At 38.3% G+C, this 23,665-nt stretch overlaps 1 long non-coding RNA gene across 2 annotated transcripts; it reads left to right on the forward strand.

The window, feature by feature from the left end:
• Positions 1 to 285: 285 nt before the first annotated feature.
• LOC139797293 (uncharacterized) lies at positions 286 to 22,777 on the forward strand. 2 transcript variants are annotated; one of them, XR_011726398.1, is made up of 3 exons: positions 286 to 430; positions 12,247 to 12,378; positions 22,658 to 22,777. It is a non-coding gene; the product is annotated as an uncharacterized lncRNA (long non-coding RNA). The 2 variants fall into 2 exon arrangements; XR_011726397.1 differs by having other exon boundaries at positions 12,247 to 12,372.
• Positions 22,778 to 23,665: the final 888 nt, after the last annotated feature.

The raw sequence follows: 23,665 nt of genomic DNA on the forward strand, positions 1-23,665 counted from the left end.
GCTGAAACCTGTTCTTCCCTGTTTTTTCATATCTTGAATATAGTATTTAGCTGTGGCCTGTGGGCCAAATGTACACTTTCTGAAAGAGTAAAACAGGAAGGAGTAACATAAAAAACCAGATGGTTACCACTTAACCCAAATTATTTTGGTGAATGAAAATTGAGAAATCTTAAGCTTGTTTCAGTTGTAGAATGAAAAAACCTCCAAAGAACTTTCAGAACATGCAGATTTTTTGAGTGGTAGAAGATCTGCAGTTTGTAACTAATTCCTATTCTGATTAGTTGCAGGATGAAAAGTCATAACAGCCGAAGTCTGGAACTTCCTTGGAACTTCAGGCAAAATGTCATGTTTGTCTGAGAGGAGATAAACAGTCCTGAGATCCAGAGAAGGAAAAAATCCTTTCTACTACTGTCAGATTAAATCCTAAAAGGTAACAGCATGCTTAACTCTTGCTTGGCAATCCATAAAGCTGGGTTATAGGCTTACATTACAAAATATGTGCCAGGAAAGACCAAAGAGTAACACCACATGAAATCTTTCCTCTAAAAATTAACCTGAGTGTTTACAGGTTCCATCTTATTCTGTGAATACTTAACTGTTCCACATTCCTTCTAATGGTTTCAAAGAACAGCACATTTTGTGCAAAGCCTTGGTGTGATTTAAGCTGATCTTCTCAGTTCTGGTCCTTCTTCGTTAGATTCCCATTTTTTGAGTGCATAAAATAAAATCAAGGTCCAAGTGGAGATGGAGTAGACAGTAAATTTGAGCTCCTGAAGGGCACTAATTACAGGGGTTTGCTGGGCAGGATTTATTTTACATCTATTTCAGCTAACTCTATATGAAAAAATTGTACAAATTACAGTCTGCAGTTTGGACAGACCCAGTGCTGAGTGTTAGTCAAATAAGCAATTCTTTTTGTCTTTAGTAGTTTAATTTTCTTTTGCTTAGTTAAGACAAAATGTAGGGACTTGAGTTTGTTTTAGCTGCTTGTGGGTAAATACTTCTGTTTATAATGCTCATGCTGTTGAAATAGGCAAAACAATAGGATTGAAATAAAGTACAGTGACTCTGAGAATGAAAAGGGGTAGAAGTTCTCTTTCAAAAATTTTTATTCTTTTTTTCTATAGCAGTCTTTCAGTACCTGAAGGGGCTACAGGAAAGATGGGGAGGTACTTTTTACAAGGATATGGAGTGATAGGACAGAGGGGGTCAGTTTCAAACTGAAAGAGAGGAGATTTAAATGAGATATTAGAAACAAATTTCTGTGAGGGTGGTGAGACCCTGGCTCTGGCTGCCCCATCCCTGGCAGGGTTCAAGGCCAGGTTGGAGGGGGCTTGGAGCACCCTGGTCTGGTGGGAGGTGTCCCTGCCCACACAGGGGCTGCTGGAAGTGGATGATCTTTAAGGTCCCTTCCAACCCAAACCTATCTATGATTCTGTAACAAATAAATTAATTAATTAATTTGCCAACTTTATTGTGGAGCTTGGAGAACTTCAGTTGTGGGTTTGATTATTTTTTTCCATCCATTTATTAGTTGGGTTGCAGTTGGAAGTTCAGCACATTGTTCATTGATCTGTAGTGATGATTCCATATGGATCTACAGCCCAAGAGTTTCACCACATCTGAGTTACTGTTTCTCCTAAATCCTGTGTGGTATTATCATTATCTTGTGTGCTTTCCACATCCTTGCTGATACCATCAGTCATCCAGATCCCTCCTGAGCATAATATTGAACCTTCACATTCATGGCAAGTGCTCTGCTAGAGGTGATCCACAGCATCATTAGCCTCCAGGTGTAATGAATACTTGGATAACTCTTTTCCCTCACCTGGAACAGCTGAAGGAACCTCTCTTTGCATTATACACATCACTCACTTTTGTACACAGTTGAGGGTTGCAGGTTTTCACTTTTCAGACCCATTTTGAAGCCTGGCTCAAATCTTTTAGCCTGCAGCTCCTGTCCTCAGTATAAGGAGATTCAAGATGTACCCCTCTGCCTCTTGGTTTGACTGAAGCAGCTTTGATGCTTGACCTCAGGGTTGCACTTCCTAAGAGGTGTCTGTCACACCAGAGGTAGAGGCTGTTGTAGCTTGAGGAGCTGCTCTACTACTTGAGCTCTGGGAGGTTTAGTGATGTCCATACAAGCAATCCCTTTGTGTGCCTTTGGGATCCCCTGCACAATTACACACATTTTAATGTGGGTGTTTGGTTTTTAGTTTGCCTTCTCAGACCTGTTTTTGAAGCATCATTTTCACCCCCTATTCTTTTTTTATGTCTTCCATTATCTTAATGTTGATCCTCTGATACTTGCAAGTGGAAGCACAGAAAACTTATAAGATCACTGAAAGCTAAGATGGGTCTTTATGATTTAATGTTGCACATGGATATGTTCAGCAGAAATCAAATAGGGCAAATCCTCATGAATTCAATCAAATTTTCCAACTTAAGATTTTGTTTTATTCCAAGGAGGCTTTAAGCAGAAATTGAACCAAAACTGAGTAATAATGGAGAATATAAGCAGTGTTTACTTTGAGTTTAACAGTCAGCTCCACTTTTAATAGAAGCCCCACTTTTGTTCAAATAATAGCCAAAATGTGTCTTGAACCTACTAGATAATATCAACACCTTATGCTGTAGAAGTAACAGGTACTAAAAACATGAGCAAACCTGTCCCCAGTGTTCTGCTGGATATAGGGAATTTTACCTAAGAGGCAAAGATTGAGTCAGTTTTTACACTACAAATTTTGCTGTAGTTTTCATTTTATCCATCATTGTAAGGCTTTGGCAAAAGAAGCAAAAGCAAAATAATTCCCCACCCAGTATATTCCATGTTCTTGAGGGAAGGGTAAGGGAGTAGTCTTGCTTTTTGCATATAGGCTATGTGGGGTAACACACTTAAATGTTTAATATTATAATCAATCTACACTAACACTTGATAGTGTTATAAATATACATTATTAGTATCTTCAAATGAAGGGGTTGGGTTAGACATGCTGAGAAAGCCATCTCTGTAACCCTTTGAAGCCCTTAAAAAGCATGAGTAATCTTCCATTCCTTTCCAGAAAATGTATTAAGGACCTGGCATTTTGTTCACCTAAATATGCAGCTTGACTCATTGAAAGAAAGTAATGTAAATGAAATCTGAGTTCCAGCTGTGTTGTGTTATAATGAATAATGTCTGCTTACTAAGACACTGAGTCAAGGACCTGGTTCTCTGTGGAAGGAAAATATTTGTGTGTTGCACTGGAAAAGCTGACAGGCATCCATCTGTGTGTGCTCTGCTTCCCATGCTGGACACTAGAAATAATGCAAATTGTTGATTTGGCTGGGAGTAGTAAAAATATGGCTCAAGAATCATACCACTTTCTGCATGACTAATTTTGAGAAGCAAATGCAAAGTCTTGAGTGCTTTGTTGTTTTGTTTTTCTCTTAAAAAAATTAAAAAACAAAAAAACCTCTTAAGTTTGCCTTTCATGTTTTGTGTTAGTTGTGGTATTAGCTTCAGTCTGGAATATCTTAAGCAAAGCTTAACAAGTAAATTGACAGTTATTTTTGTCCAAGACAGATAAGTGAGTAGCAAAGCAAGATATAAAATAGGGTATCCCATTGTGGTGTGTGCATGCAGCTTTAAATACACACTTTAGCTTGCTGAACAAGCAATTCTTCTTACAAAGTTTGAGATATTTGCATGATTTCTATGAGGCCTGTTCTAAGAGAAACTCATCTGTTTTTCCATTTCACTGCAAGGTCCCCTTTGGGTATGAGCAAACCTTAAGTGTGACACTGGACTTTCCTCTCTTCATGTGTTCCAGTTGCATAAGTTATTTGGAGTATGCACCAGAGCCCTTTCAGAGTCATATGACAATAGTGCACTAAAATTTCTAAAAATTCATCCAGTAAACATAGACTGTATCATCTCTTTTTTGTTTGTTAGGTGTACTTGTATGTCCAATACCAGTTTTAAAAATGCAAGCACAGTTTAGAAGATATTTGAAAAAACATATCAAAAATGTGGAAAACCTGTATGACCCTGTAGCAGACAGTGATGCAATTAATTTTCCAGTGCTCAGATTCAAGAGAAATGAGAGTTTTATATGGAATAAAAAGGAAATACTTATTCATTAGGAACAGTTATGCACTTCCTATCCTGCTTATGCTGCCAGGTGGAGCATGGAGGATTTTGGGGTATTGAATCCCAAAGCTGGGATCCCTGGCTGACAGGAGCAGGGGAAGCAAAACTTGCACTAAATTAGCAAACTAGAAACAGCACCAGAATTTCAAGTTGGTGCTGCTTGTCCTGATGCTTTATTTATCTCAAGCATTGCTTGACTGAGGGGGCTGATGGCTCAGGGTCACATGCATCAGAATGTCTCACCTTAAGTGGTGCTTAGGACCCCAAAACAGACCCAGGTAAACAGAAACTTGTAAGACCAAAATTCTATTAAAAAATAAATAAAAGGAGGAGAAAAAGCTAGCACCTAAGTACCTTCTTGTTGACATTACAGCTCTTTATGTACTCAGGGTATTGCTGCCATGCATGTTCAAAACTGCCTTTATCTGGATAAATCAGAGCCTGTTTTTTAACCCAGGTTTGGGTCTGAGTCAAGAACTAAGGCAGCCAAACAACTAAACACAAGGCAGCTCCAACACACTCTGTGCTCTAAGAGCATATGTAGCACATTCTTTGGAAGTTGAGGGCTTTCCAGTTTTTATAGTTGTGGTAGTTTAAACAAGGAGCAAAGGGTTACCTGTCACTTTATGGGAGGACACAGATATACTGCCAGAGACCACTTTTGTTTGTACAAGTTTATTTTTAAAAGCTCATAGGAGAGTGTTAGGTAGGCCATTGCAGATGTGATTTCCATATCCTTATCAGCCTGAAAAGACTCATATTTTTATAGAATCATAAAATCATCTGGGTTGGAAGGGACCTCAGAGATCCTCAAGTCCAACCCTTGATCCACTCCCACTGCAGTTCCCAGCCCATGGCACTGAGTGCCACATCCAGGCTCTTTGGAAATATCTCCAGGGATGGAGAATCCACCCCTTCCCTAGGCAGCCCATTCCAATGTCTGATCACCCTCTCCGTATTTCCCCAGGGAGAAACTTTCACCACACACCAAGGTGCTTGGTTTACTCCTGCTGCAGAGTGCACAGTTTGGCTACTTGTGCAAGTAGAAAAACCTTTGCTCAGAGACCCATGTCCATTAGCATGTAATGCTGAGGGGTTTTATGTGTAGTCCTCCCTGTGCAGTAAATCTGAAAAAAATAATACATATATTTGTAACATTTACAGAAAGAAGATGAAGTCACTGCAATGACATTAAGTCATTCCTTAAAATAAAAACACCAATATGGTTATGGTCCACCTGGCAGGCATTAAAAATAGCAATACCCCAAATCAGTCTCAATAGTGCTAGACCTTGTGGGTGAATGTTTTGTCAGCAAATTTGTTTAGTTTGAAAGAAATACTGATGGACCCATATATATGGGCAAGCAGTCTTTTTTGTAAAAGTTATTCCCATCCAAACTTTTATTTGTTTGCCACAACTGTCAGGCTCTTAGATGGATTTTGTTTGCATGCTACCTCTTTAGTCCAATTTTGGCCTCAGTGGTGTCAGTGGACACTAATGAAATCCTGTGAAATCTTAAATTTTATTAATAAAATTAAATTTACATACTTCAAAGGGTACAATTTTGGTAAAAAAAACAGTTTTGCTTCCCCGGTGTATTACAGAAATAATTTCTTCTAGGTCTTGACCAGGTGCAGGTGTCTGTTCTGTTTTATCCTATCCTGTCCTGCTTAGAGTTTGGAAAAGGAAATAAAAGGCCCTTGATTCACATCCTTTTAGTATTTCAGTCTTAATTAGGTGGCAAAATTTGACTTAAACCAGTCCTAAATACTCAGAGTTTATAAACATATAAATTCTTGGAGCAGGCAGTCTCTCTTGGTAGGGACACTGTGTGTCCCCATTGTGGACAATGGCACATTGAAACGAAGCTTCCTGATTTTTCCTGGCTGATTCTGGAAATTCCTGTGAAGCACAATGGAAGGTGAGCAAAGAGAGAGCAACAATTTTAAAATATTTGAGTGAAAATAGGCATCCAGGAAGAAAGAAAAAGAACAGTCAGAGTTTTCATCACTTTAAAAAAGATTTTTCTCTCTGAGAATATCTCACATTTCTCTGAAGATTTCCTATTTCTGTTAGCACCCCACCACTAATTTGCAGCAGAAATAAACCTAAGGGGAAACCAGACAGAAGCTACAGCTTCTGCTTTGATGCTCTGGCTCCTGACAACACAGTTCTGTCAGGTCTGATGTTCCCCAGCAGTTTTGCACTTCCATCTAAGTGGGAACAGAGAGGGGGTGGACACAGGAGAACATTAGTATGAGCCTTACAATGCTCAGCACCACTTTAATTTGTAGTAAGGTCATTGACTGAAAAGGAGAAGAGATCTAACCCTAGGCTTTATTTTCACAGGGAATGTTGTGTTGTCATTGGAAAGTTATTGTTCTTGTCCACTTCCCCATGAGCTGAATCACAGAGCTAAACATTGTCAAATTTGCATGGGAAGGAACTGAAATATAACTCAGGCATGAATCTTGTGGCTTAAGTCCACCTTTACATGTGATTTCTCAGTCAGTGCATCTTTTATTGCTTTTTTTGCTATTAAATGTGACTATTGCTGAGGGTATAGGAAAGCTCTTACCCCAGCCAAGTAAAACCACCAGTTCTGTTCTCTGGCTTTTTCAACCTTTAGCAGTTGTCATGATTGTAGAATGACAGACACATTTGGCCAAGAGACCTAAATGTAAAAACCACACTTTTACAGCACCAAGTTGTAATCTGGCACACTGAGTCTCTGTAATTTTTATGCCAGATGGGAGTGGGACAGAACCAGCAGCACTTGCTGAAGAGCAGCCACTGAGGTCTGTGCCAGCAGCAGAACACTACCAGGGCAGGCACACATTACCCTGCAGCCCTGGGTGGTGTGGTCATAAGGGTCATAACTTCACTCAAAGTCAATCATCCAGGATGCTCTGGATGTGGTCCAGAGCCAGAAGACAAGGACTTTTTTTTCTGTCTCCAAGAGGTGAATTTGCACCACAGCCCTTCCTGCTTCAAAGTGGTCTACACAGCATCATATGTGTGAAGCATCATATGTATGGCCGTTGTTTTTTGTTTGTTTTAACACTGTTTATAGAAAAAATTTAAAATTGGATTGTCAGGAAGCTGAACAGGAGCCAGCAGTGTGCCCAGGTGGCCAAGAAGGCCAATGGCATCCTGGGCTGGCTCAGGAACAGCGTGGCCAGCAGGTCCAGGGAAGGGATTCTGCCCCTGTGCTCAGCCCTGGGGAGGCCACAGCTTGAGTCCTGTGTCCAGTTCTGGGCCCCTCAGCTCAGGAAGGAGCTTGAGGTGCTGGAGCAGGTCCAGAGAAGAGCAAGGAGGCTGGGAAGGGATCCAGCACAAGTCCTGTGAGGAAGGGCTGAGGGAGCTGGGGGTGTTGAGGCTGGAGAAGAGGAGGCTCAGGGGAGACCTCATCACTCTCTCCAACTCCCTGAAAGGAGGTTGGAGCCAGGGGGGGGTTGGGCTCCTTTCCCAGGCAACTCTCAGCAAGACAAGAGGGCACAAGAGGTCTCAAATTGTGCCAGGGGAGGTTTAGGTTGGACATTAGAAAGAATTTCTTTATGGAGAGGGTGATCAGACATTGGAATCAATTCCCATGATCAGACATGGGAAGTGGTGGATTCTCCATCCCTGGAGATATTTCAAAAGAGCCTGGATGTGGCACTCAGTGCCATGGGCTGGGAACTGCAGCGGGAGTGGATCAAGGGTTGGACTTGATGATCTCTGAGGTCCCTTCCAACCCAGCCAGTTCTATGATTCTAAGATTGTGAAGAATAATTTGGGTTGACCTGGGTATTTATTTCAGGAATGTGGAGGGATTTGTGTGGGAAAATGCAGTCATGCTCAGTACCAGATTCTGGTTATCTCCTAATGTTCTTTTTCTTTGTCCCTCTAGAAGTCCAGATGTAATGGAAATGTATCATTAGTTTTACTGCTCACTAATTTCCTACTGAAAATTATTATGAGAAACCAGACCCACTCTGGGGTGGTACTCCACTAGGGCAGAAATGAAGCACTTGAAGAAAATGCTTTGGAAGAATCCTACCCTCTGAAATCATAAATCAGGATCAAATGCAAAATGCTAAGGAATGTAAAAGTGGTCAGATCTTTAAAGTCAAACTTTTTTCTCTCATTAGAATTATTTGCAAGTAGTATAAGTAAGTATGCTTGAAGACTGGCTTTTAATGGGTGGGTTTGGTTGTGGGTTTTTTAAGCATAGATGAAATACAAGGTTTCTTGATGAATTATTCTGTCATTTAGGAGACTTTTTCAAATTTATGAAAAACATAGTGAATTCTTGTTTTAAAATATTATTTTCTTTTAATGCTACTTAGAATCACCATGTATCATGGCAGGAATCTCTTTCTTAAGACCTTAAATATAGCATATAATGTATGTATGAGCCAAATCTCTGTAAATGCTATCAAATAACCTGGAGTTTCCAAGCAGCACATTCAGATTTACTGCTTTGCTGGAAACATGGGAAGGAAGAATAGGACTAGAATGTCTTTCAGGGCTGACTTGTAACAGAGGTGGAGAAGTCTAGGTACAGAAACAGTCTTTGTTTTGTAGCATTATCCAATTTTCTTTTCATTCTAAATCTGAATTTAATTCCTTGTGTATTTGTCTTCTTTTATATATGTAGCAAGATTTCAATGGGCACAGGATAATGCAAAAGTCCTACTTCACCAAGTGTGACTTCCAGAAGCTCTTGTTCTCTCTGGCATTTTTCAGACCAAGAATCCAGCAGTCAGTTGGAGAGAGGAATGAGAAGGGAAAATTTCTGGGGACTGAGCAGCAAAGTGTAATATCAAAAAATTGCAAAGACTCCCAAATGAACAGAGCAAACCAGACAGCCCAGCAGACATTACCCTGGCCCATAACCTGCAGAAAATCTGCTTGCATGGACAATTACCTACACAGTGGAATGATGTCAGTGGAAATCCATGCAGAAGTAAGGATTTACAGGCAGAAGCTTGGCTCTACACAGGTTAAGGAAGCTGGTCAGGTATTCCATTTCTTTTTAAATTTCAAGTGAGACAGGCATTGGATGCTTGCTGCCATTACACACTTTTACAACAGACCATGATTTGAGTTCAAGCCAATGAGAACTGGAGGCTGCCAGGCTGAGCTGGGTACTCTGTTCCTCCTTCATTACTGGGAAGTTAGCTCCAAATCTCAAGAGAAGGCCAGGCATGAGGAGACAGAGTCTAAGGAAAGACTAAATTGAGCATCAGTCTAGTTTCAGGGGACAGTGGACTATTACGTAACTAACTCAAAAGAATTCTACTACAATTTCTGTACTTTTGTGAGAAAATTCTTTTTGTGACTGCAATTTTTATGCCAGTTTATAAATGGTAAAGCTTTCTTCTATGCATATCCTCTTATAACCCACTCATCACTTAGGAAATACAGATGAAATGTGGTTTATTCATTTATTCCACAATGTTACTCCAAACTTAGCCACGTATTTTGTTGATATTTTTAGTTGTTTCCTCTTATTGTCTCTACTTGCCTTTCTCCTGTCCTGATTTTGTATATTCTTAGCCAAAAAGTAGCAGATGTCCTGTTGATTACTAATGTAGAAGGCTGAATTTACTCTCAGAAGTCTTGAGATGAAAAAAGAGAAGTCTCTGAATAATTGAGACTTCCATGTGTCTTTCCTCTTGCTCTGTCTTAGCTTCTGATTTTTCTTTTGAATCCTTAAAATCATCTTTTTCTCCCCATGTTCAGAATGCTCTTCTGAAAGTGTTTTCTTTTAGGAACCTAAGCTAGTTTAGACAAGCTTTTGATGGCCCAAATCTAACACATAGTGAACATACAAATTTTCTTGAAAATCTATAAGGTACCTGCCAGGTTCAGACCCTACTTATTAATGGCAGAAGCTAATTCTCCTACCTATATGTGAGACAACCTATTGCCCTAAATTTCATGTGCTGCATTTCTATATACATTCAATTGAGTTTCACAGGCAGCTTCTTATGTGGCTTCATATTTTGATATCAAGTTGGCCAAAATCAAAACAGATGACTGAGAGGAAGGAGCTCTGGCACATGTGCCTGTTGTTTTGTGTTAACAGAGTCATGACATTTAAAACCTAGTTCTTCCATTAGCAAACCTCCAACAGATTTTGAAGAATTACATTTTATTCATATATATAAGTATATAGAGAGACATTGAGATGCTACAGAGAAGACACATTGAAAGGCAATGCAAGATCTCCAGTCCTTTGTTTCTACTTTAGCCTCTAATGAAACAAAGAAGGCTAATGATAGCCTTCATTCTTAAAAAACATTTTTGCATTGTTTAATTTTAGCTGCAATCTGCACTGCACCAAAATCATGCAAGGACAATCATTCTAGTGGGTAAGAATAGGACAACTGGGCTGGTGAAGGGACTTGAGCACAGATCCTATGAGGAGAGGCTGAGGGAGCTGGGGGTGTTCAGCCTGGAGAAGAGGAGGCTCAGGGGAGACCTCATCACTCTCTACAACTCCCTGAAAGGAGGTTGGAGCCAGGGGGGGTTGGGCTCTTTTCCCAGGCAACTCTCAGCAAGACAAGAGGGCACAAGAGGTCTCAAGTTGTGCCAGGGGAGGTTTAGGTTGGACATTAGAAAGAATTTCTTTCTGGAGAGGGTGATCAGCCATTGGAATGGGCTGCCCAGGGAAGGGGTGGATTCTCCATCCCTGGGGATATTTCCAAAGAGCCTGGATGTGGCACTCAGTGCCATGGGCTGGGAACTGTTGTGGATCAAGGGTTGGACTTGATGATCTCTGAGGTCCCTTCCAACCCAGCCAATTCTAGGATTCCATGATTCTAATAGTAGGTCAGTATCCCCTAGAACACGACTGCTGTGGCTGGAGCTTCCCATATCATAGCCTTGCAGATCTGTGTGAATGAGGCTAGGAAGGGCTCTAAGCCTCTCCAATAGGTATTTCACTTCTCTGTTCATTTTAAAAAAATACTCCTCTGATTTTGGCTATTACTTTTTCTCTGGCATAACTGAATTATATTATAGAACACAAACCTTCCCACACTTCAGCTCACGTCTCTGGCAAGTCAACCATCTGCTGTTCCTTCAGAGCCAGAACATATGGAAGGCAGCCATGCAGCTGACATGGGTTGATTTAAAAGGCTGTGATCAGAAAGAGCAAAGTAATGAGTCTTCCAAAACAGGAGACTCTCAGAAAAAAACTATTGCTGCTGTACATGACTGACCTTTCCATTCATTCCTTCTGGTCTCTGCTAGCAGCATCCTGACCTTCACAAACCATACTTCCAAAAAATCTTGGACTAAGTGGAGAGGAAAAGCATTTTGTCTACTGTATGCAAGCTTTTTACTTCAGGTGTTCCTTTGCCTTTCAGAAATCCACAGGGATTTAATTTCTTCTTTGCCACAAATCCTTTTTCAAGTACCAAACCAGAACACTGGGGAAATCCTCAATACCTGTAGATCATGCTACCTGCTGTGAATCTGTGAATTACCATAGTGACAGTTATCACAGTCCTTTACACTAGCACCCCCCTTATAGCCTATTTTTATATAAGGCTACAGCTCAATAATAATAATGTGGAAGAACACCTTTTACTTATTAGATTATCTGCTTGCATTTAGCTGCTATTTGTGTTGTACCTCACAAATAATGTCTGCATGGGCTCAGAGGGAGAACTTCCTTGATAGTCTCTGTTTTATTCCAGCACTGTTGCCTGTTAAGTGCTGTCTGCACACAGAAAGCAGATTATTCCTCCTGTATTCCTTCTTGCAGGTTTTGTCACTGTCAAAATACACTGACAAAATACTTAGTGAAACCACACCATGATGCCAATGTTTTAATCCTGCTCATTCAAAACACTTTTTTTTTTCTTTTTCTTAGGTCTGTTCACATCCTAATAAAGATTCAGGGTAGAGTATTTAAAGTATTAATTTTAGCCTAATAGATCATGTTAAATTTAGCCTAAATAGGTTAGGTAAAAATCCAGAATGTAGGGCAAACATTTTTGTGAAATGTTGTCCTGACCTATCTGGGATAATTCAGGTATTAAATATTAAGTGTAAAAGCTTTGCTGAACAAGAACCTTGCTTAACCATAATATTTTCCTTGCTATTAAATAATTAGGTGGAAATATGGGAGAGCTAAAGAAGATGACCTCAAACACTATCTATGCAACTTCACTGGTAAAACTGTTTGCAGACTAACAAGAGAAACAAAACCAGAAGCAACACTTGAGAAATGGAATTCAAGGTAAATGTGAGTAAAAGCTTTTCTTGAAAGATAACACAGAATTTTTGAATATGCTTAAGCCAGAGACATTTTTCATGTTTCTCATTAACATGAAAACCAATAGTCCATGAAAGAATAGAGACTGTTTAATTGTTTTCTACCTATAGTAGCATTAGAAGCTCCAAAAATTGCCCCAACCCTATTTACCCACATTGCAACTAAGGCTTAAGCCTCCAAGAATCAAATTCCCTGCAGCCACAGGGTAAATGTCTCTTTAAAAATGTAGAAGTTAATGCTGCCACAGTATCCTGTGGTGATGGGCTCTTCATTCCCATATAATAGATAGTATTTGTGAATATTTTTTCCCTCCTGCAAACAAACTCTCTGAAAAACTAGAAGGTTGGTGTTATGATGCCTTTCCTGTGTAAGACTTTTTATATTTTATTTTCCATAGAATTTTTTTAGTATCTTGATCTCTTACTTGCCACATATAGAAAAATACAGCTCAACCAAGATGGCACTGGGTGACTTTTTTGTGAGAAGCCATGCTTTTGCAGCTTGTGGTGTCTCTCTGCTTCCTTTAAATTGGTCATTTTTGGGGTATTGAGTATCATTTTGTTGCTTAAACCTCCCAGAAAACAGTTAGCCCAAAATAGAGAGCTGAGTTCTCTAATATTATTGCTTATATAATATGTCTCAGGACCATATTATTGTATGAGCATACTCCATGCCCATTTTCCTTCATGAACACAGCACTTTAAATGGGAGCATAGGTGAGGAAGTGCACAGACAGAAGTCATCCAGTAGAAATGAAGTTTGCTGAAGCTCTAGCTCAGGAGTGGCCTAAATGTTGAGTAATAAATGAAAGTTTAAGAAGTATTTTGAAAGAAGAGAGTGAAGGAATTGATTGCATGATGTTAAAATATACAAAAGACAACAATTAAATAAATTTTGTTAGGTCTTATTTTCAGCAAATTATTAGGTTTTGGTATCTTCTGGTTAATGTTCCAGAGTATTCCTTTTCAGCCCAATTATTTCCAACAGCCATAACCAAGCCAGCTAATTTTTGCAAAAGAAAATCTTCTGGTCTCTCCAGCATTATGAAAGGACAAATAAGGAATGTTTCTGTGCTACCCTGGACTAGAGGATACTGAATGAGACTATGAAGGAGCAGTATCAAACTCCACAAAAGGATTATTTCTTCACACAACACAGCTGAAATTGCTGAGGCCACGGGACCTTGCTTTGGGATGCTCTGGATTCTGTTTGTATAGGTTCAGAACACTCCCAGAGGACTCAGAGAGGGGAAAAAGAATTAAAAATCACATTTGGAAGCTATTAAACACAAAACACCACTCGTGGCTTAGGAAATCCCTTAGCCCTAAATCACTAGAAGCAACTTTGCTCTGTGAGAGTATCAGTTTGTGACTGCCCTGCTCCAACACTCTTCCCAAGGGATCTGCTGTTGGTCACTGCTGAGGCTAAAAAAATGGGAATAAAAGGGCCTCGAGTCTGATTTGGAGTAGGAAAAATAATGTCTTTGTCTTTGCAGAAATAAATCCCTGATACAGGGTGGTTCATCATGCAAAGAGCAGTGTTAGTGAGGCTCAGTGGGTTTCTGACCTGTGATATTCACTGAAGGAAAGAAGGTGGGGTAAGTAGCAGGGAGCAGCAGTCAGGCTCAGTAACTCAGGGCTACATTACAACCAGCTGATCATTCTGTAGAAACTGTTACCTACATTCTCTGCTTCTTCATGAACTAAGGCCACACTCAGGATGCTGGTCTGCCTGTTCATTTAAAAAGCAAGAAACATTTATGAATTGGGTGAGAGGACTACATGGAAATGTAGATCAATAATCAATAGTTATTGTAACAAAACAAAACAAACAAAAAAAACCCAAACCAAAAACTAACAACAAACAAAACAAGCAAAAAAACCCAGCCAAGCAATCAAGATTTTGAAAGTCTGTGTGAAGCACAGTGATCCAGGTCTGAGCTCTTAAAATTGAAATCAAAGTCTCATGACAACAAGTTATTTCAGGGAATAGTGTGAGGGAAATGGAGAGGGAATGAAGGAAATCACATATATTCTATGGAGGATACAAAAGGACCTAATGTAGTAAACATGTCTCTATGGTTACAGAGATACCACATGCAGACTTCCTAAGTTTTGTGAAGCTTTGTGTACACTGAAGTTCCTGGTGCCAAGAACAAGACCATTATTGTCACCCTGAAGGCTGCTGTTACTGCTATCAGTGTGCTTAGACAGGAATAACACATAGCATTGGTTTTCACAATTACAGCAATTTGCTGAAATCAGGATAAGAGAAAAGAAAATAAAATTGATGCTCTTTCTCTTAGCAAAAAAGAAAAATAATTTTAATAATGACTTTGTGTCATCAGTCTAGGAGATGAAGAAGCAGTTTTCCTGCATAGCAGCCTACAGCTGTGGAGACAGAGCAAGGCACAGACCACATAAATATCACAGTATGTTATTTTAATTAATTCCAAAGGCTATAATTCAGAGAAGATTTTCATTCTGTTCTTTTAATTTTCTGAATTGACCAATTTTATACTCCTCTTAGTTCTCTACAAGGGTAAAGAGCCAATGATGCTTTGCTTTATTTGCTTACTTTGTTTCTAACCAAGTCTTTGGTTTAATGATGTGCAGCTGAGAATAAGTGTTGAACTCCTGCAATTTTTGCAGTAATCTGACTCCAAAAAGTAGTTAAACTAGTAGTCAGCCATTTTTAGACCTGATATCTTTACATTTCTTAGTTAGTTAGGACACTAGCTTTGTTTCCTTCCTAATTAACTGTTCATTACATTTTGCTTTAAAACTTTTATATAATCTGCCCGAGAAGACACTTAATTGGGGATTTTTGTTCTTTATGTTGTGTATGTGTCTTAAAATTAGATCCATTTCTTTTGGTAGACTGAACAGCTGTTTTTAAGGGAATGGATTTTGCATAGTCTGGCTTTCCCTGGTGGTTACATATTCTCTTCTCTCATTGTCAAGTTTTAATTTTACCATCATCTCTGGTTTAGGGTTGCTTGGATTCACTCCCAGCCTATCCACACTTACTGGAGTGTTGCATGGTGTGAAGAATCAGAAGTCAGACAAGGTATTTCTCTATTTTACAATAAACTGACATTCAGCCTAATGCTTTGCATCATCACTCAATGGATTCATTTATTTCTTTTAACATCATAGTGGAGATTTGGATACGGAAGGAGCTATGTAATAATGTGTAAAAATGTTTACTTGCTTTTAAATCCTGATTCACAGACTATGAAGTGAATATATGAAGATACACAATTAATATCTTTGTGTATTTTATAAATAACTCACATCTTAAGTGATCATGAATAAATATTGACATGGTTTCTGGTGTAAAGCATACTTTTACTAAAATCTTATTCCTTTTGACCATCCTTCTGCAGAATTGTTCTCTAACAAAGAAGGCAACACCAACTCAAGGAGCAGTACTACCAGGCAGAGCTAAGAATTGTATGGTTTTTTACTGGCTTCTGCAACACAGAGCTTTACAAAAGGTTCAATATAAATATAAAACCTAATGCTACCCACGCTGTCAGGAAATATGTTTTCCCTTAGGTAGCATCTCACATGCCCTAAGAAAACATGTGGTCTAAGAACTACAGCCCTTAAAGACCACATCATATTGCCTTAAATTCATCAAGAGCAGCCTTAATTTAACTATTTATAAGATCTGTGAGTCTCCAACATAGTTCTATTACTTTGAAGCTTTGAGTCTTGATTTCTAAATCAACATCTTTGAGAAATCTTTTAAGTTACTAAATGTGCTTCTTGCCAACCCAAGAAGCAGCAGCTGCTTCCTTGGTATTCAGTGTTGAAAATCCACCTCTTGGTCTGTGTAAAGACATTTCTACTCTCTGCATTGTCATCATCCATAGCTGCTCACAGCTGCAGAAGAGCCACATCTGAGAAGACTGTTTTTACACAGACATCTTCCAATCCAGAATCTGTTCTACAGGCTCAAATAGTGGCACAGAAATGGAAAAAACCAGACAGTTGTGTGTTAGGGTCTGAAAAAAATAATTAAAAATATACAATAGAGAACCCAACTGTCTCTGATGAAGATGATTATTCTTGCCAGCAGCATATGGTATTGTAATTGAATGTCATAAAGCTTACATGTGCAAAATGCTGCCAGACTTTTGGTTGACAGTATTGTGAAAAAAGTAGCAAGTAGGAACTGAAACTGGTAATGCCTAATAATTTATTCACTCCTTTTGAGCCAAATCATGCACAGAATGAGCTCTACTGTATCCTAATATTAGTAGCTCTTTTGTTGCCCAGTCTTTGAGGAAAGATCAGACTTCTGACTGTTGTATCTTGGACAACCATTACATTCAGTACATATTTCAATTACTACCAGGCAATAGAAATTGGAACATTCTTGACACAAGCAGTTTTTAAGCATCTCATTTTAGTTAAACCCTGGAAATCTGGAACAGAAACTGTTGCACTGCTTTCTCAACAATAATTCTGTTCAGGCAGGCAGCAGGTAGAAAGTCTTCAGAGAAACAAAATATCTCTGGCACAAAATCTGACTGAATTAGGCCATACTTACTGAAATAATTATTACTGTCCTTAGAGTGGGGTAACACTGCTCTGTTCTCTCTGTAGGCTGCTCATGTCCATCAGGTTTCATTACTTCCACTCAAGAGCTGTGATGCCACTTCACACAGAGATCTGTGCTAGGCAAAGCCCTCTTTGAGTTTTACCCAGTTCACATCTGCACCAGGCAGTGGTTGGGACAACTCAGAAGTCAGGGGGGACACAGATTGAAGGGATTTTTCTAAGAAAATTTCGAAATTATTCAGCAAAGATTTCCATATCTCTTATTTGCAATTAAAGTAATCCTCTGTAAAAGTTGGCCAGTTTCCCAGAAAGAAGTGAGAAGCAAAAGAAGTGCCATGCAACAAACAGACTTGCTCCTGCCATCTAATAGCTCCTGAAATGGTTAATTCAGTGGATTCTAACCCAAGCCATGAGAAGAGCCCCAGTCCCCATCCTGAGTGGAGATCTCAGTGGGAATACTACAATTGCTCAAGAGCTTGAGTAAAACAATGAAGCTAAATGTAACTAGATAGTTTAATTTGATTTTACACTCAAAATCTCAATAGCCCCAAATCCCTACAAGGTCTTCTGACCCTTTTTCATTTTCCTCTTGTTTAGTATGCTACAAAGAAGAGGTGCAGCAAAAAGTCATTTAGGAAACATTATTTTGACTGCTCTTCATCTGGACCAGTATGCTAAAAAGTCTAAATTTCTAATAAAAGTGGGGAAGTGAAGGAGAGTATTCCATTGTACCAGACATGAAGTGAACAACTGCAAAATGTTATTCAGATTACTGAAAACTGATGTGTCCTGTGCTTTCTTGTTCCATCCCTGGCATCCAGGGGGGAAATAATTATTGAGTTTCCTAAATGCTGTAGTCAAAAGAGGTCTCTGGTTTGACCTGCCTGAGATTTTGCCTCCAGGATGCCATCAAAACCTGTGTCAGCAGCTCAGAGCCTGCATGGAGAATTATTCCTCCCTTTACAAAAATTGGTAATATTCTAAACAAGCTCAACTTCAGTTGGCATTTTAATGAAAAGACTGCTCTCTTGGGTATTCTCACATAATCTTGGAGCCTAGCAATGGAAAGGGCTTGTTAGGACACCTCGTTTACCCCCCCTGAGAGGTCATGATTGTGCTTTTTTTAATTCTTTGCCTACCATGATTGTGCTTTTTTTAATTCTTTGCCTACCAGGATTTTGTGCCAGGTACAAAATGAAGCAGGATTTATTAAGTTAGACAAAAACTCTGCAGAGAATTGTCTCTCATTTGCAGGTGCTGCATGTCTTATTCACCTGACCCTGCAAAAAGACAGGGAGATTTTTGCATTTTCTTCTCTCAGGCTGAGACTGCAAACAGTATTTTGGGGCTTAAAATTACATTGGGAAAAAATATTTTGAAGCTTATTCTTCAATTGTTCATCTGATTCATTGGTACCAGAACTTTCATAGTTCACTTTCTAGGTGGTAAAACAAGGTGAAGAAAACAAAACAAAACCAAGAAACAAACATAAAACAAAACACCAAAGTGATTCATTCTGAACTGGTTTGTTCTTTGGCAGCTGGAACAGATGAAATTTGTTTGCCTCACTTCATACATATATTTAGTGGTCATTACAATATTGAGAGTTACTAACAATTAAAGTGTTTTCTAGAAATAAGAAGGCAACTGTTCATTTTTTTCCCAGGCTTTTAGAGATCTTCTTGCTTCCTAATCTAATGTCCAGAAACCCACTGTAAACACAGATTAATGTAAAGTAAACACTGAAACCTCAGAACCAGATAAACAGAACACTGAAGAGTCAAATTTTTTTCTACACTAATATTGCCAGCTTTGCAGCAAACTTTCCATATGTATCAGTTTTCATGGGACTTTATAAACTTTACATTGTTTTATTTGATTAAGTCTTACAGTTTTGCTGACTCTCCAGGGGCTTTAATACTTTCAGTAGATGTGAATTTAGAAAGTAAAACAGGTGCAATAACAAAATCTGTATTATTTAATACAGAGATGAAGAAGAAAATAGTTTACATTTCTTCCAGAAAAAGAAAAAAAAAAAAATCAAGATAAATGCCTTAATTTTAATAGAGCTTTTGTATTATTTTTGTAAAGCTTTCATGCTTCTCTGTTGTTCTTCCATAAAAGAAAGGAGTGTTAGTGGGAACTTTTACAGACATACAGAAAGTGTCTAAACACTGCCCTTTCACTTAATTTCACAGAAGCTAGGAAAAAAAAGCTTGGCAAATGGATTTTAACAAGCTGGGTAGGGATACTAAAAGGGCATCTGATAATTAAGACTGTAGAGGCAGACAGTGAAACATTTTACTAGGAAAAAAGATGCTTGGCTGGTTGAAGATGTTGATATTAGGGAAGACCAAAGTATGAAACCCAAACCTGAGGTGTTACAACTGGCTTTGTGCCTCGATACTACTGTGGGTGTTTTGAAGGAAACAAACAAACACACACACATTTTTAAAGCATAGTAAACAATTATAGTTTAATAAATGCTATTTTGGACAATTATAACTGTAATATAAAATATAAAAATTATAAAAATATAATTGTAAGTTAATTTTGCAGATGCAATGTAGATATCTAGTTATCTGGAAGTTTTTAACTGGCTGAGACACCTCAGTCTGTCATAGTCTGAAATTTTCATATTAGAAAATACCAGGAATATTTTTCTTGAAAACTTGCAGGAAATGGTGCATTAGTGGTATTTTCTTTAAAAATATCAGTTACATTTTTGCTTGGGTTATCTGAATAGAAAATATAAAATAGGAATGTGGAAGACAGAAGTGAAACAAGAGAGTGAACAGGGCAGAGGGGTAAAACTCAACCCAAAATAGAAAGGGCAGATGTGGCCAGGATAAAGGAACTGCAATCCCAGCATTCCAGGGACATGGGCAACAGCTCTAGCAAACATTCCCCTACATAATCAATGCTCAGTTTTGGGTGTTCTGGTCAACAGAGGGATTTCCAGAGTTGAGGAAGCAAAGATATTCAGCCCTGCTGAGAATTCCTAACCTGATTTTATTTAAGCACTCAGTAAGCAATCAACAGATTCATTTAGAGTTTCAGGTAAAATAATGTCCACCTATTTCACAACATTGCTGCACATGCATATCTGCAGCACCAAAAATACAAATTTATCCAGGTGGATTAGCACAGTCCCTGAGTTTGCATGCAAAATTCATAATCTTGATAAAGGTATGAAGCAATGTTGCAAAAAATATATACCTTATAATAAATATCTCCAGGCAGTTTAAAGTCAAGACATTGGCCATAAACTTTAAAAAAAAATAGCAGAGTTTAAAGAAACATGTGTCCTTCAGGAAGATGATGCAGAAACACAGGTTCATTTTATTCCTAGATATTGGACATTGTTGCACATGCATACCTGCAGCACCAAAAATACAAATTTATCCAGGTGAATTAGCACAGCCCCTGAGTTTGCATGCAAAATTCATAATCTTGATAAAGGGATGAAGCAATGTTGCAAAAAATATATATATATATCTTATAATAAAAATCTGGCAGTTTAAAGTCAAGACATTGGCCATAAAATTTAAAAAAAAAAAAAAAAGCAGAGTTTAAAGAAACGTGTCCTTCAGGAAAATGATGCAGAAACACAGATTCATTTTATTCCTAGATATAGGACATTGTTGCACATGCATACCTGCAGCACCAAAAATACAAATTTATCCAGGTGGATTAGCACAGTCCCTGAGTTTGCATGCAAAATTCATAATCTTGATAAAAGGATGAAGCAATGTTGCAAAAAATATATATATATCTTATAATAAAAATCTGGCAGTTTAAAGTCAAGACATTGGCCATAAAATTTAAAAAAAAAAAAAAAGCAGAGTTTAAAGAAATGTGTCCTTCAGGAAGATGATGCAGAAACACAGAGTCATTTTATTCCTAGATATACCAGGAATTTCTTCTAGGAATGGAGCTGTGGTAGGGTAACACATGGATCAATACCTCTGTGCTTCTGCTGCAGCCGTGTCTGTAGTACTCAGCTGCTCATTTGGTGGGTGGTTCTTTTGTTTTTCCAAACCTCAGCTGAATTGTTCTGACTCTGTCCAGGCCCCCTGTGCTTCCCAAAGTACACAGAGATAGGAGAAGGGATAACTAAAAACTGTGAAAATAACTTGGATGTCCAAATATGCTTTCCCAGGCAGTCATCTCATGAAACAACCCAAAACTTGGAAGAGCATGGTCAGATTATAATAAAATATGTTCTGTAAACCCAGATTGGTTTAAAATGCATTATAGATAAATAGATTTTTTTTTTTTTTAGCTGAAAGGGCAGGTACACCTAAAGCTGTAGTTTTTTAAAAAGTTGGTTTGTGTCATTAGGATAAGCAGGGTGGGAGTTAATGTTTTCAGATAAGGAATTCTAGGTTTGGATAGTTGAGTCAAAGACAATTAAAAAAAAGATCTGGTTGAGGAGAGTATGGTAAAACCATGGAATGATATTAAAAAACTTGCAAGGTTGCAGAGAAATATAACTGTTGTCCTGTTTATGAAGAAAATAGGTTATTTGCCTGGTACTCAAATATATGATCTTATCATTATAAAAATCAATGGAATCAAAGAAAGACACCTCATGTCTGTGATATTTTTATTAAGAAAAGATTTATTGTTGTTGTTATATCCCCTCCCCTCCTTGTTCATCCCGTCCCATCCTTCTCCATTTCTCCTCTCTCCTAGCCTGGTCTGGGATTGTAGTTTTCATGGCAACTCAGCTGTCTGAAGGTCAAGCCTGCTAGTGAAAATATTCTAAACATTTCTATTAAGTGTGACTATACCACATGCAATGGGAGCATTTTACATTACTTATTTTACACGTGAGAGGACCATTTTACAATACTTATGGGAAAAAAACCACAGGATACTCTTGAAGTGTTTTAATGCTATGAAAAAGAAGAAAAGCAAACAAAGAAATAAACAAAACCCAGGAAACTTGATTAGCTGGTTTGAATTTAACTTAATTGTAAAAGCAAAAGGCAAAAAATAAACACTCTAAGCTCTCTGGGCAAACTTTTCTGTTCATGCTACAGAAGTACTTGCAGTGAAATAGCAGCACCCAAGGAAGCTCTGATTTAGATGTTCTTAATTTTCTATTGTGTTGAGGGGTTAAAAATAATACTCATTATTGTAATGACTGTGAAACTCTAAAATGATGATTATAGGAAGAGCATCTTCTAGCTGTTGATTCCCTCAAGATAGCTGAGAGACTGGAGGGTCAGCCAAGTAGTGACTTGTTGATGCAAAGTGTCTGGATTGAGCCTTGCTGGCTGGCTCTGGGATTGCTTTGTAGCTCCATGGGGACAGGGCCTGAGGGGTTAGGAGAGCAGAAGGCTCTCAGCTAGGTCTGAATAGCTCATCCTAAACCTGATTGTTGGAGTTTTTCCTTTTGTCCAGCTTGACTCCAGACCTTAGTGGTGGTCTTTGTTAATCAAACAATGTATAATTAGGGTGAGAACCAGTTTGGAAGCTCCAAAAAACAAACTGCAGTGAGTGAAAATGGCAGGTACATCCATCCAGCACCTTTTAGAGGTGGCCACAGACTCCTACTCTTAGAAATAATACAATATGTGTAGGGGTCTTATTTCTACTGCTTAGTAAATGCTCTCTTGAGACAAATTGACAGTCATTTTTTTAATTTATTTTTTTTTTTTTGTGCCTAGCAAGAAACCCTTTGGATTCATTTCAACCTGGATTCCCAAGGAGATTAAGCCAGCCCAGATACTTACATGTGGCTTTTGGGAAGTCAAAAGTGAGGAATGTGGTAAGTCTCTTTGTACTGACACAATAAGTTTGTGATGTTTATATTGTGTTTGATATATTCAGGGGTCTGGTTTATGTGTTACTCAGCTTACTGAAAAGAATACACTGCACTTAAAAATTGCAGAACACACTCTGTTCTCATTTTCTTCTACATCTGACACAATTTCTAACAGTGGCTCCTAAAGTGGTAGGAATAACTCTAAAATGAAAGAATACAATTTCTTTCATCTGCCATTTTTGCCTGTCTCTTCCACAGAAAAAGAAATAGAGCAAGATTCTTGCTTATTTATGATTTATTTCCACTGATCAGTTAATTAAAGACATCTTGGTGTGTCCATAAAGATAATTCCTATCTACTGCAACAGTTGCATAATGAGCATCTTTTCTTTTTGGACTTCTGATTGATTCTGAAAGGAATCTTCAAAATTTCCTTTCAGCTTGAAACTTTTCAGAATATCAGTCCTCAACACCAGTTCCAGAAAGAACCAGATGAAGTGTTTCTGAGAAGGACTTCTCTCTGCCTTTCCTTTTGGAGGAGTTCTTAACTCTGCAAAAAATAGATTAAAACTGGCTTCCTTGTACTCAAAAATAACTAATGCATTAGGTCCAGAAGAATACTTGTCCACATTGTTATATTGATCACGTTAGAAGTTATTCAAGGTCAAATTGTTTGGATTCTCATGGTTTGAATAATTTTTTACTGTTTGCCTAGCAGAAATTACAATCCACACTACTTGTGTACTTTTACAAGTATCACATTAGAAACATCTCACGAATATGAAAGTTTTACTGCTGACAGCTTTGCAGCTTTCCAAAGATACTGTTAAGGTGAAATTTCCTGTCACTGATTTGAAAACAGAGTTTGAATAGTTTTAAAAAGCTCTGCAGAGACACCTCATTCTAACACT

The sequence above is a fragment of the Heliangelus exortis genome, chromosome 6 (genome assembly GCF_036169615.1).
Source record: "Heliangelus exortis chromosome 6, bHelExo1.hap1, whole genome shotgun sequence".
Classification (NCBI taxonomy): domain Eukaryota; kingdom Metazoa; phylum Chordata; class Aves; order Apodiformes; family Trochilidae; genus Heliangelus; species Heliangelus exortis.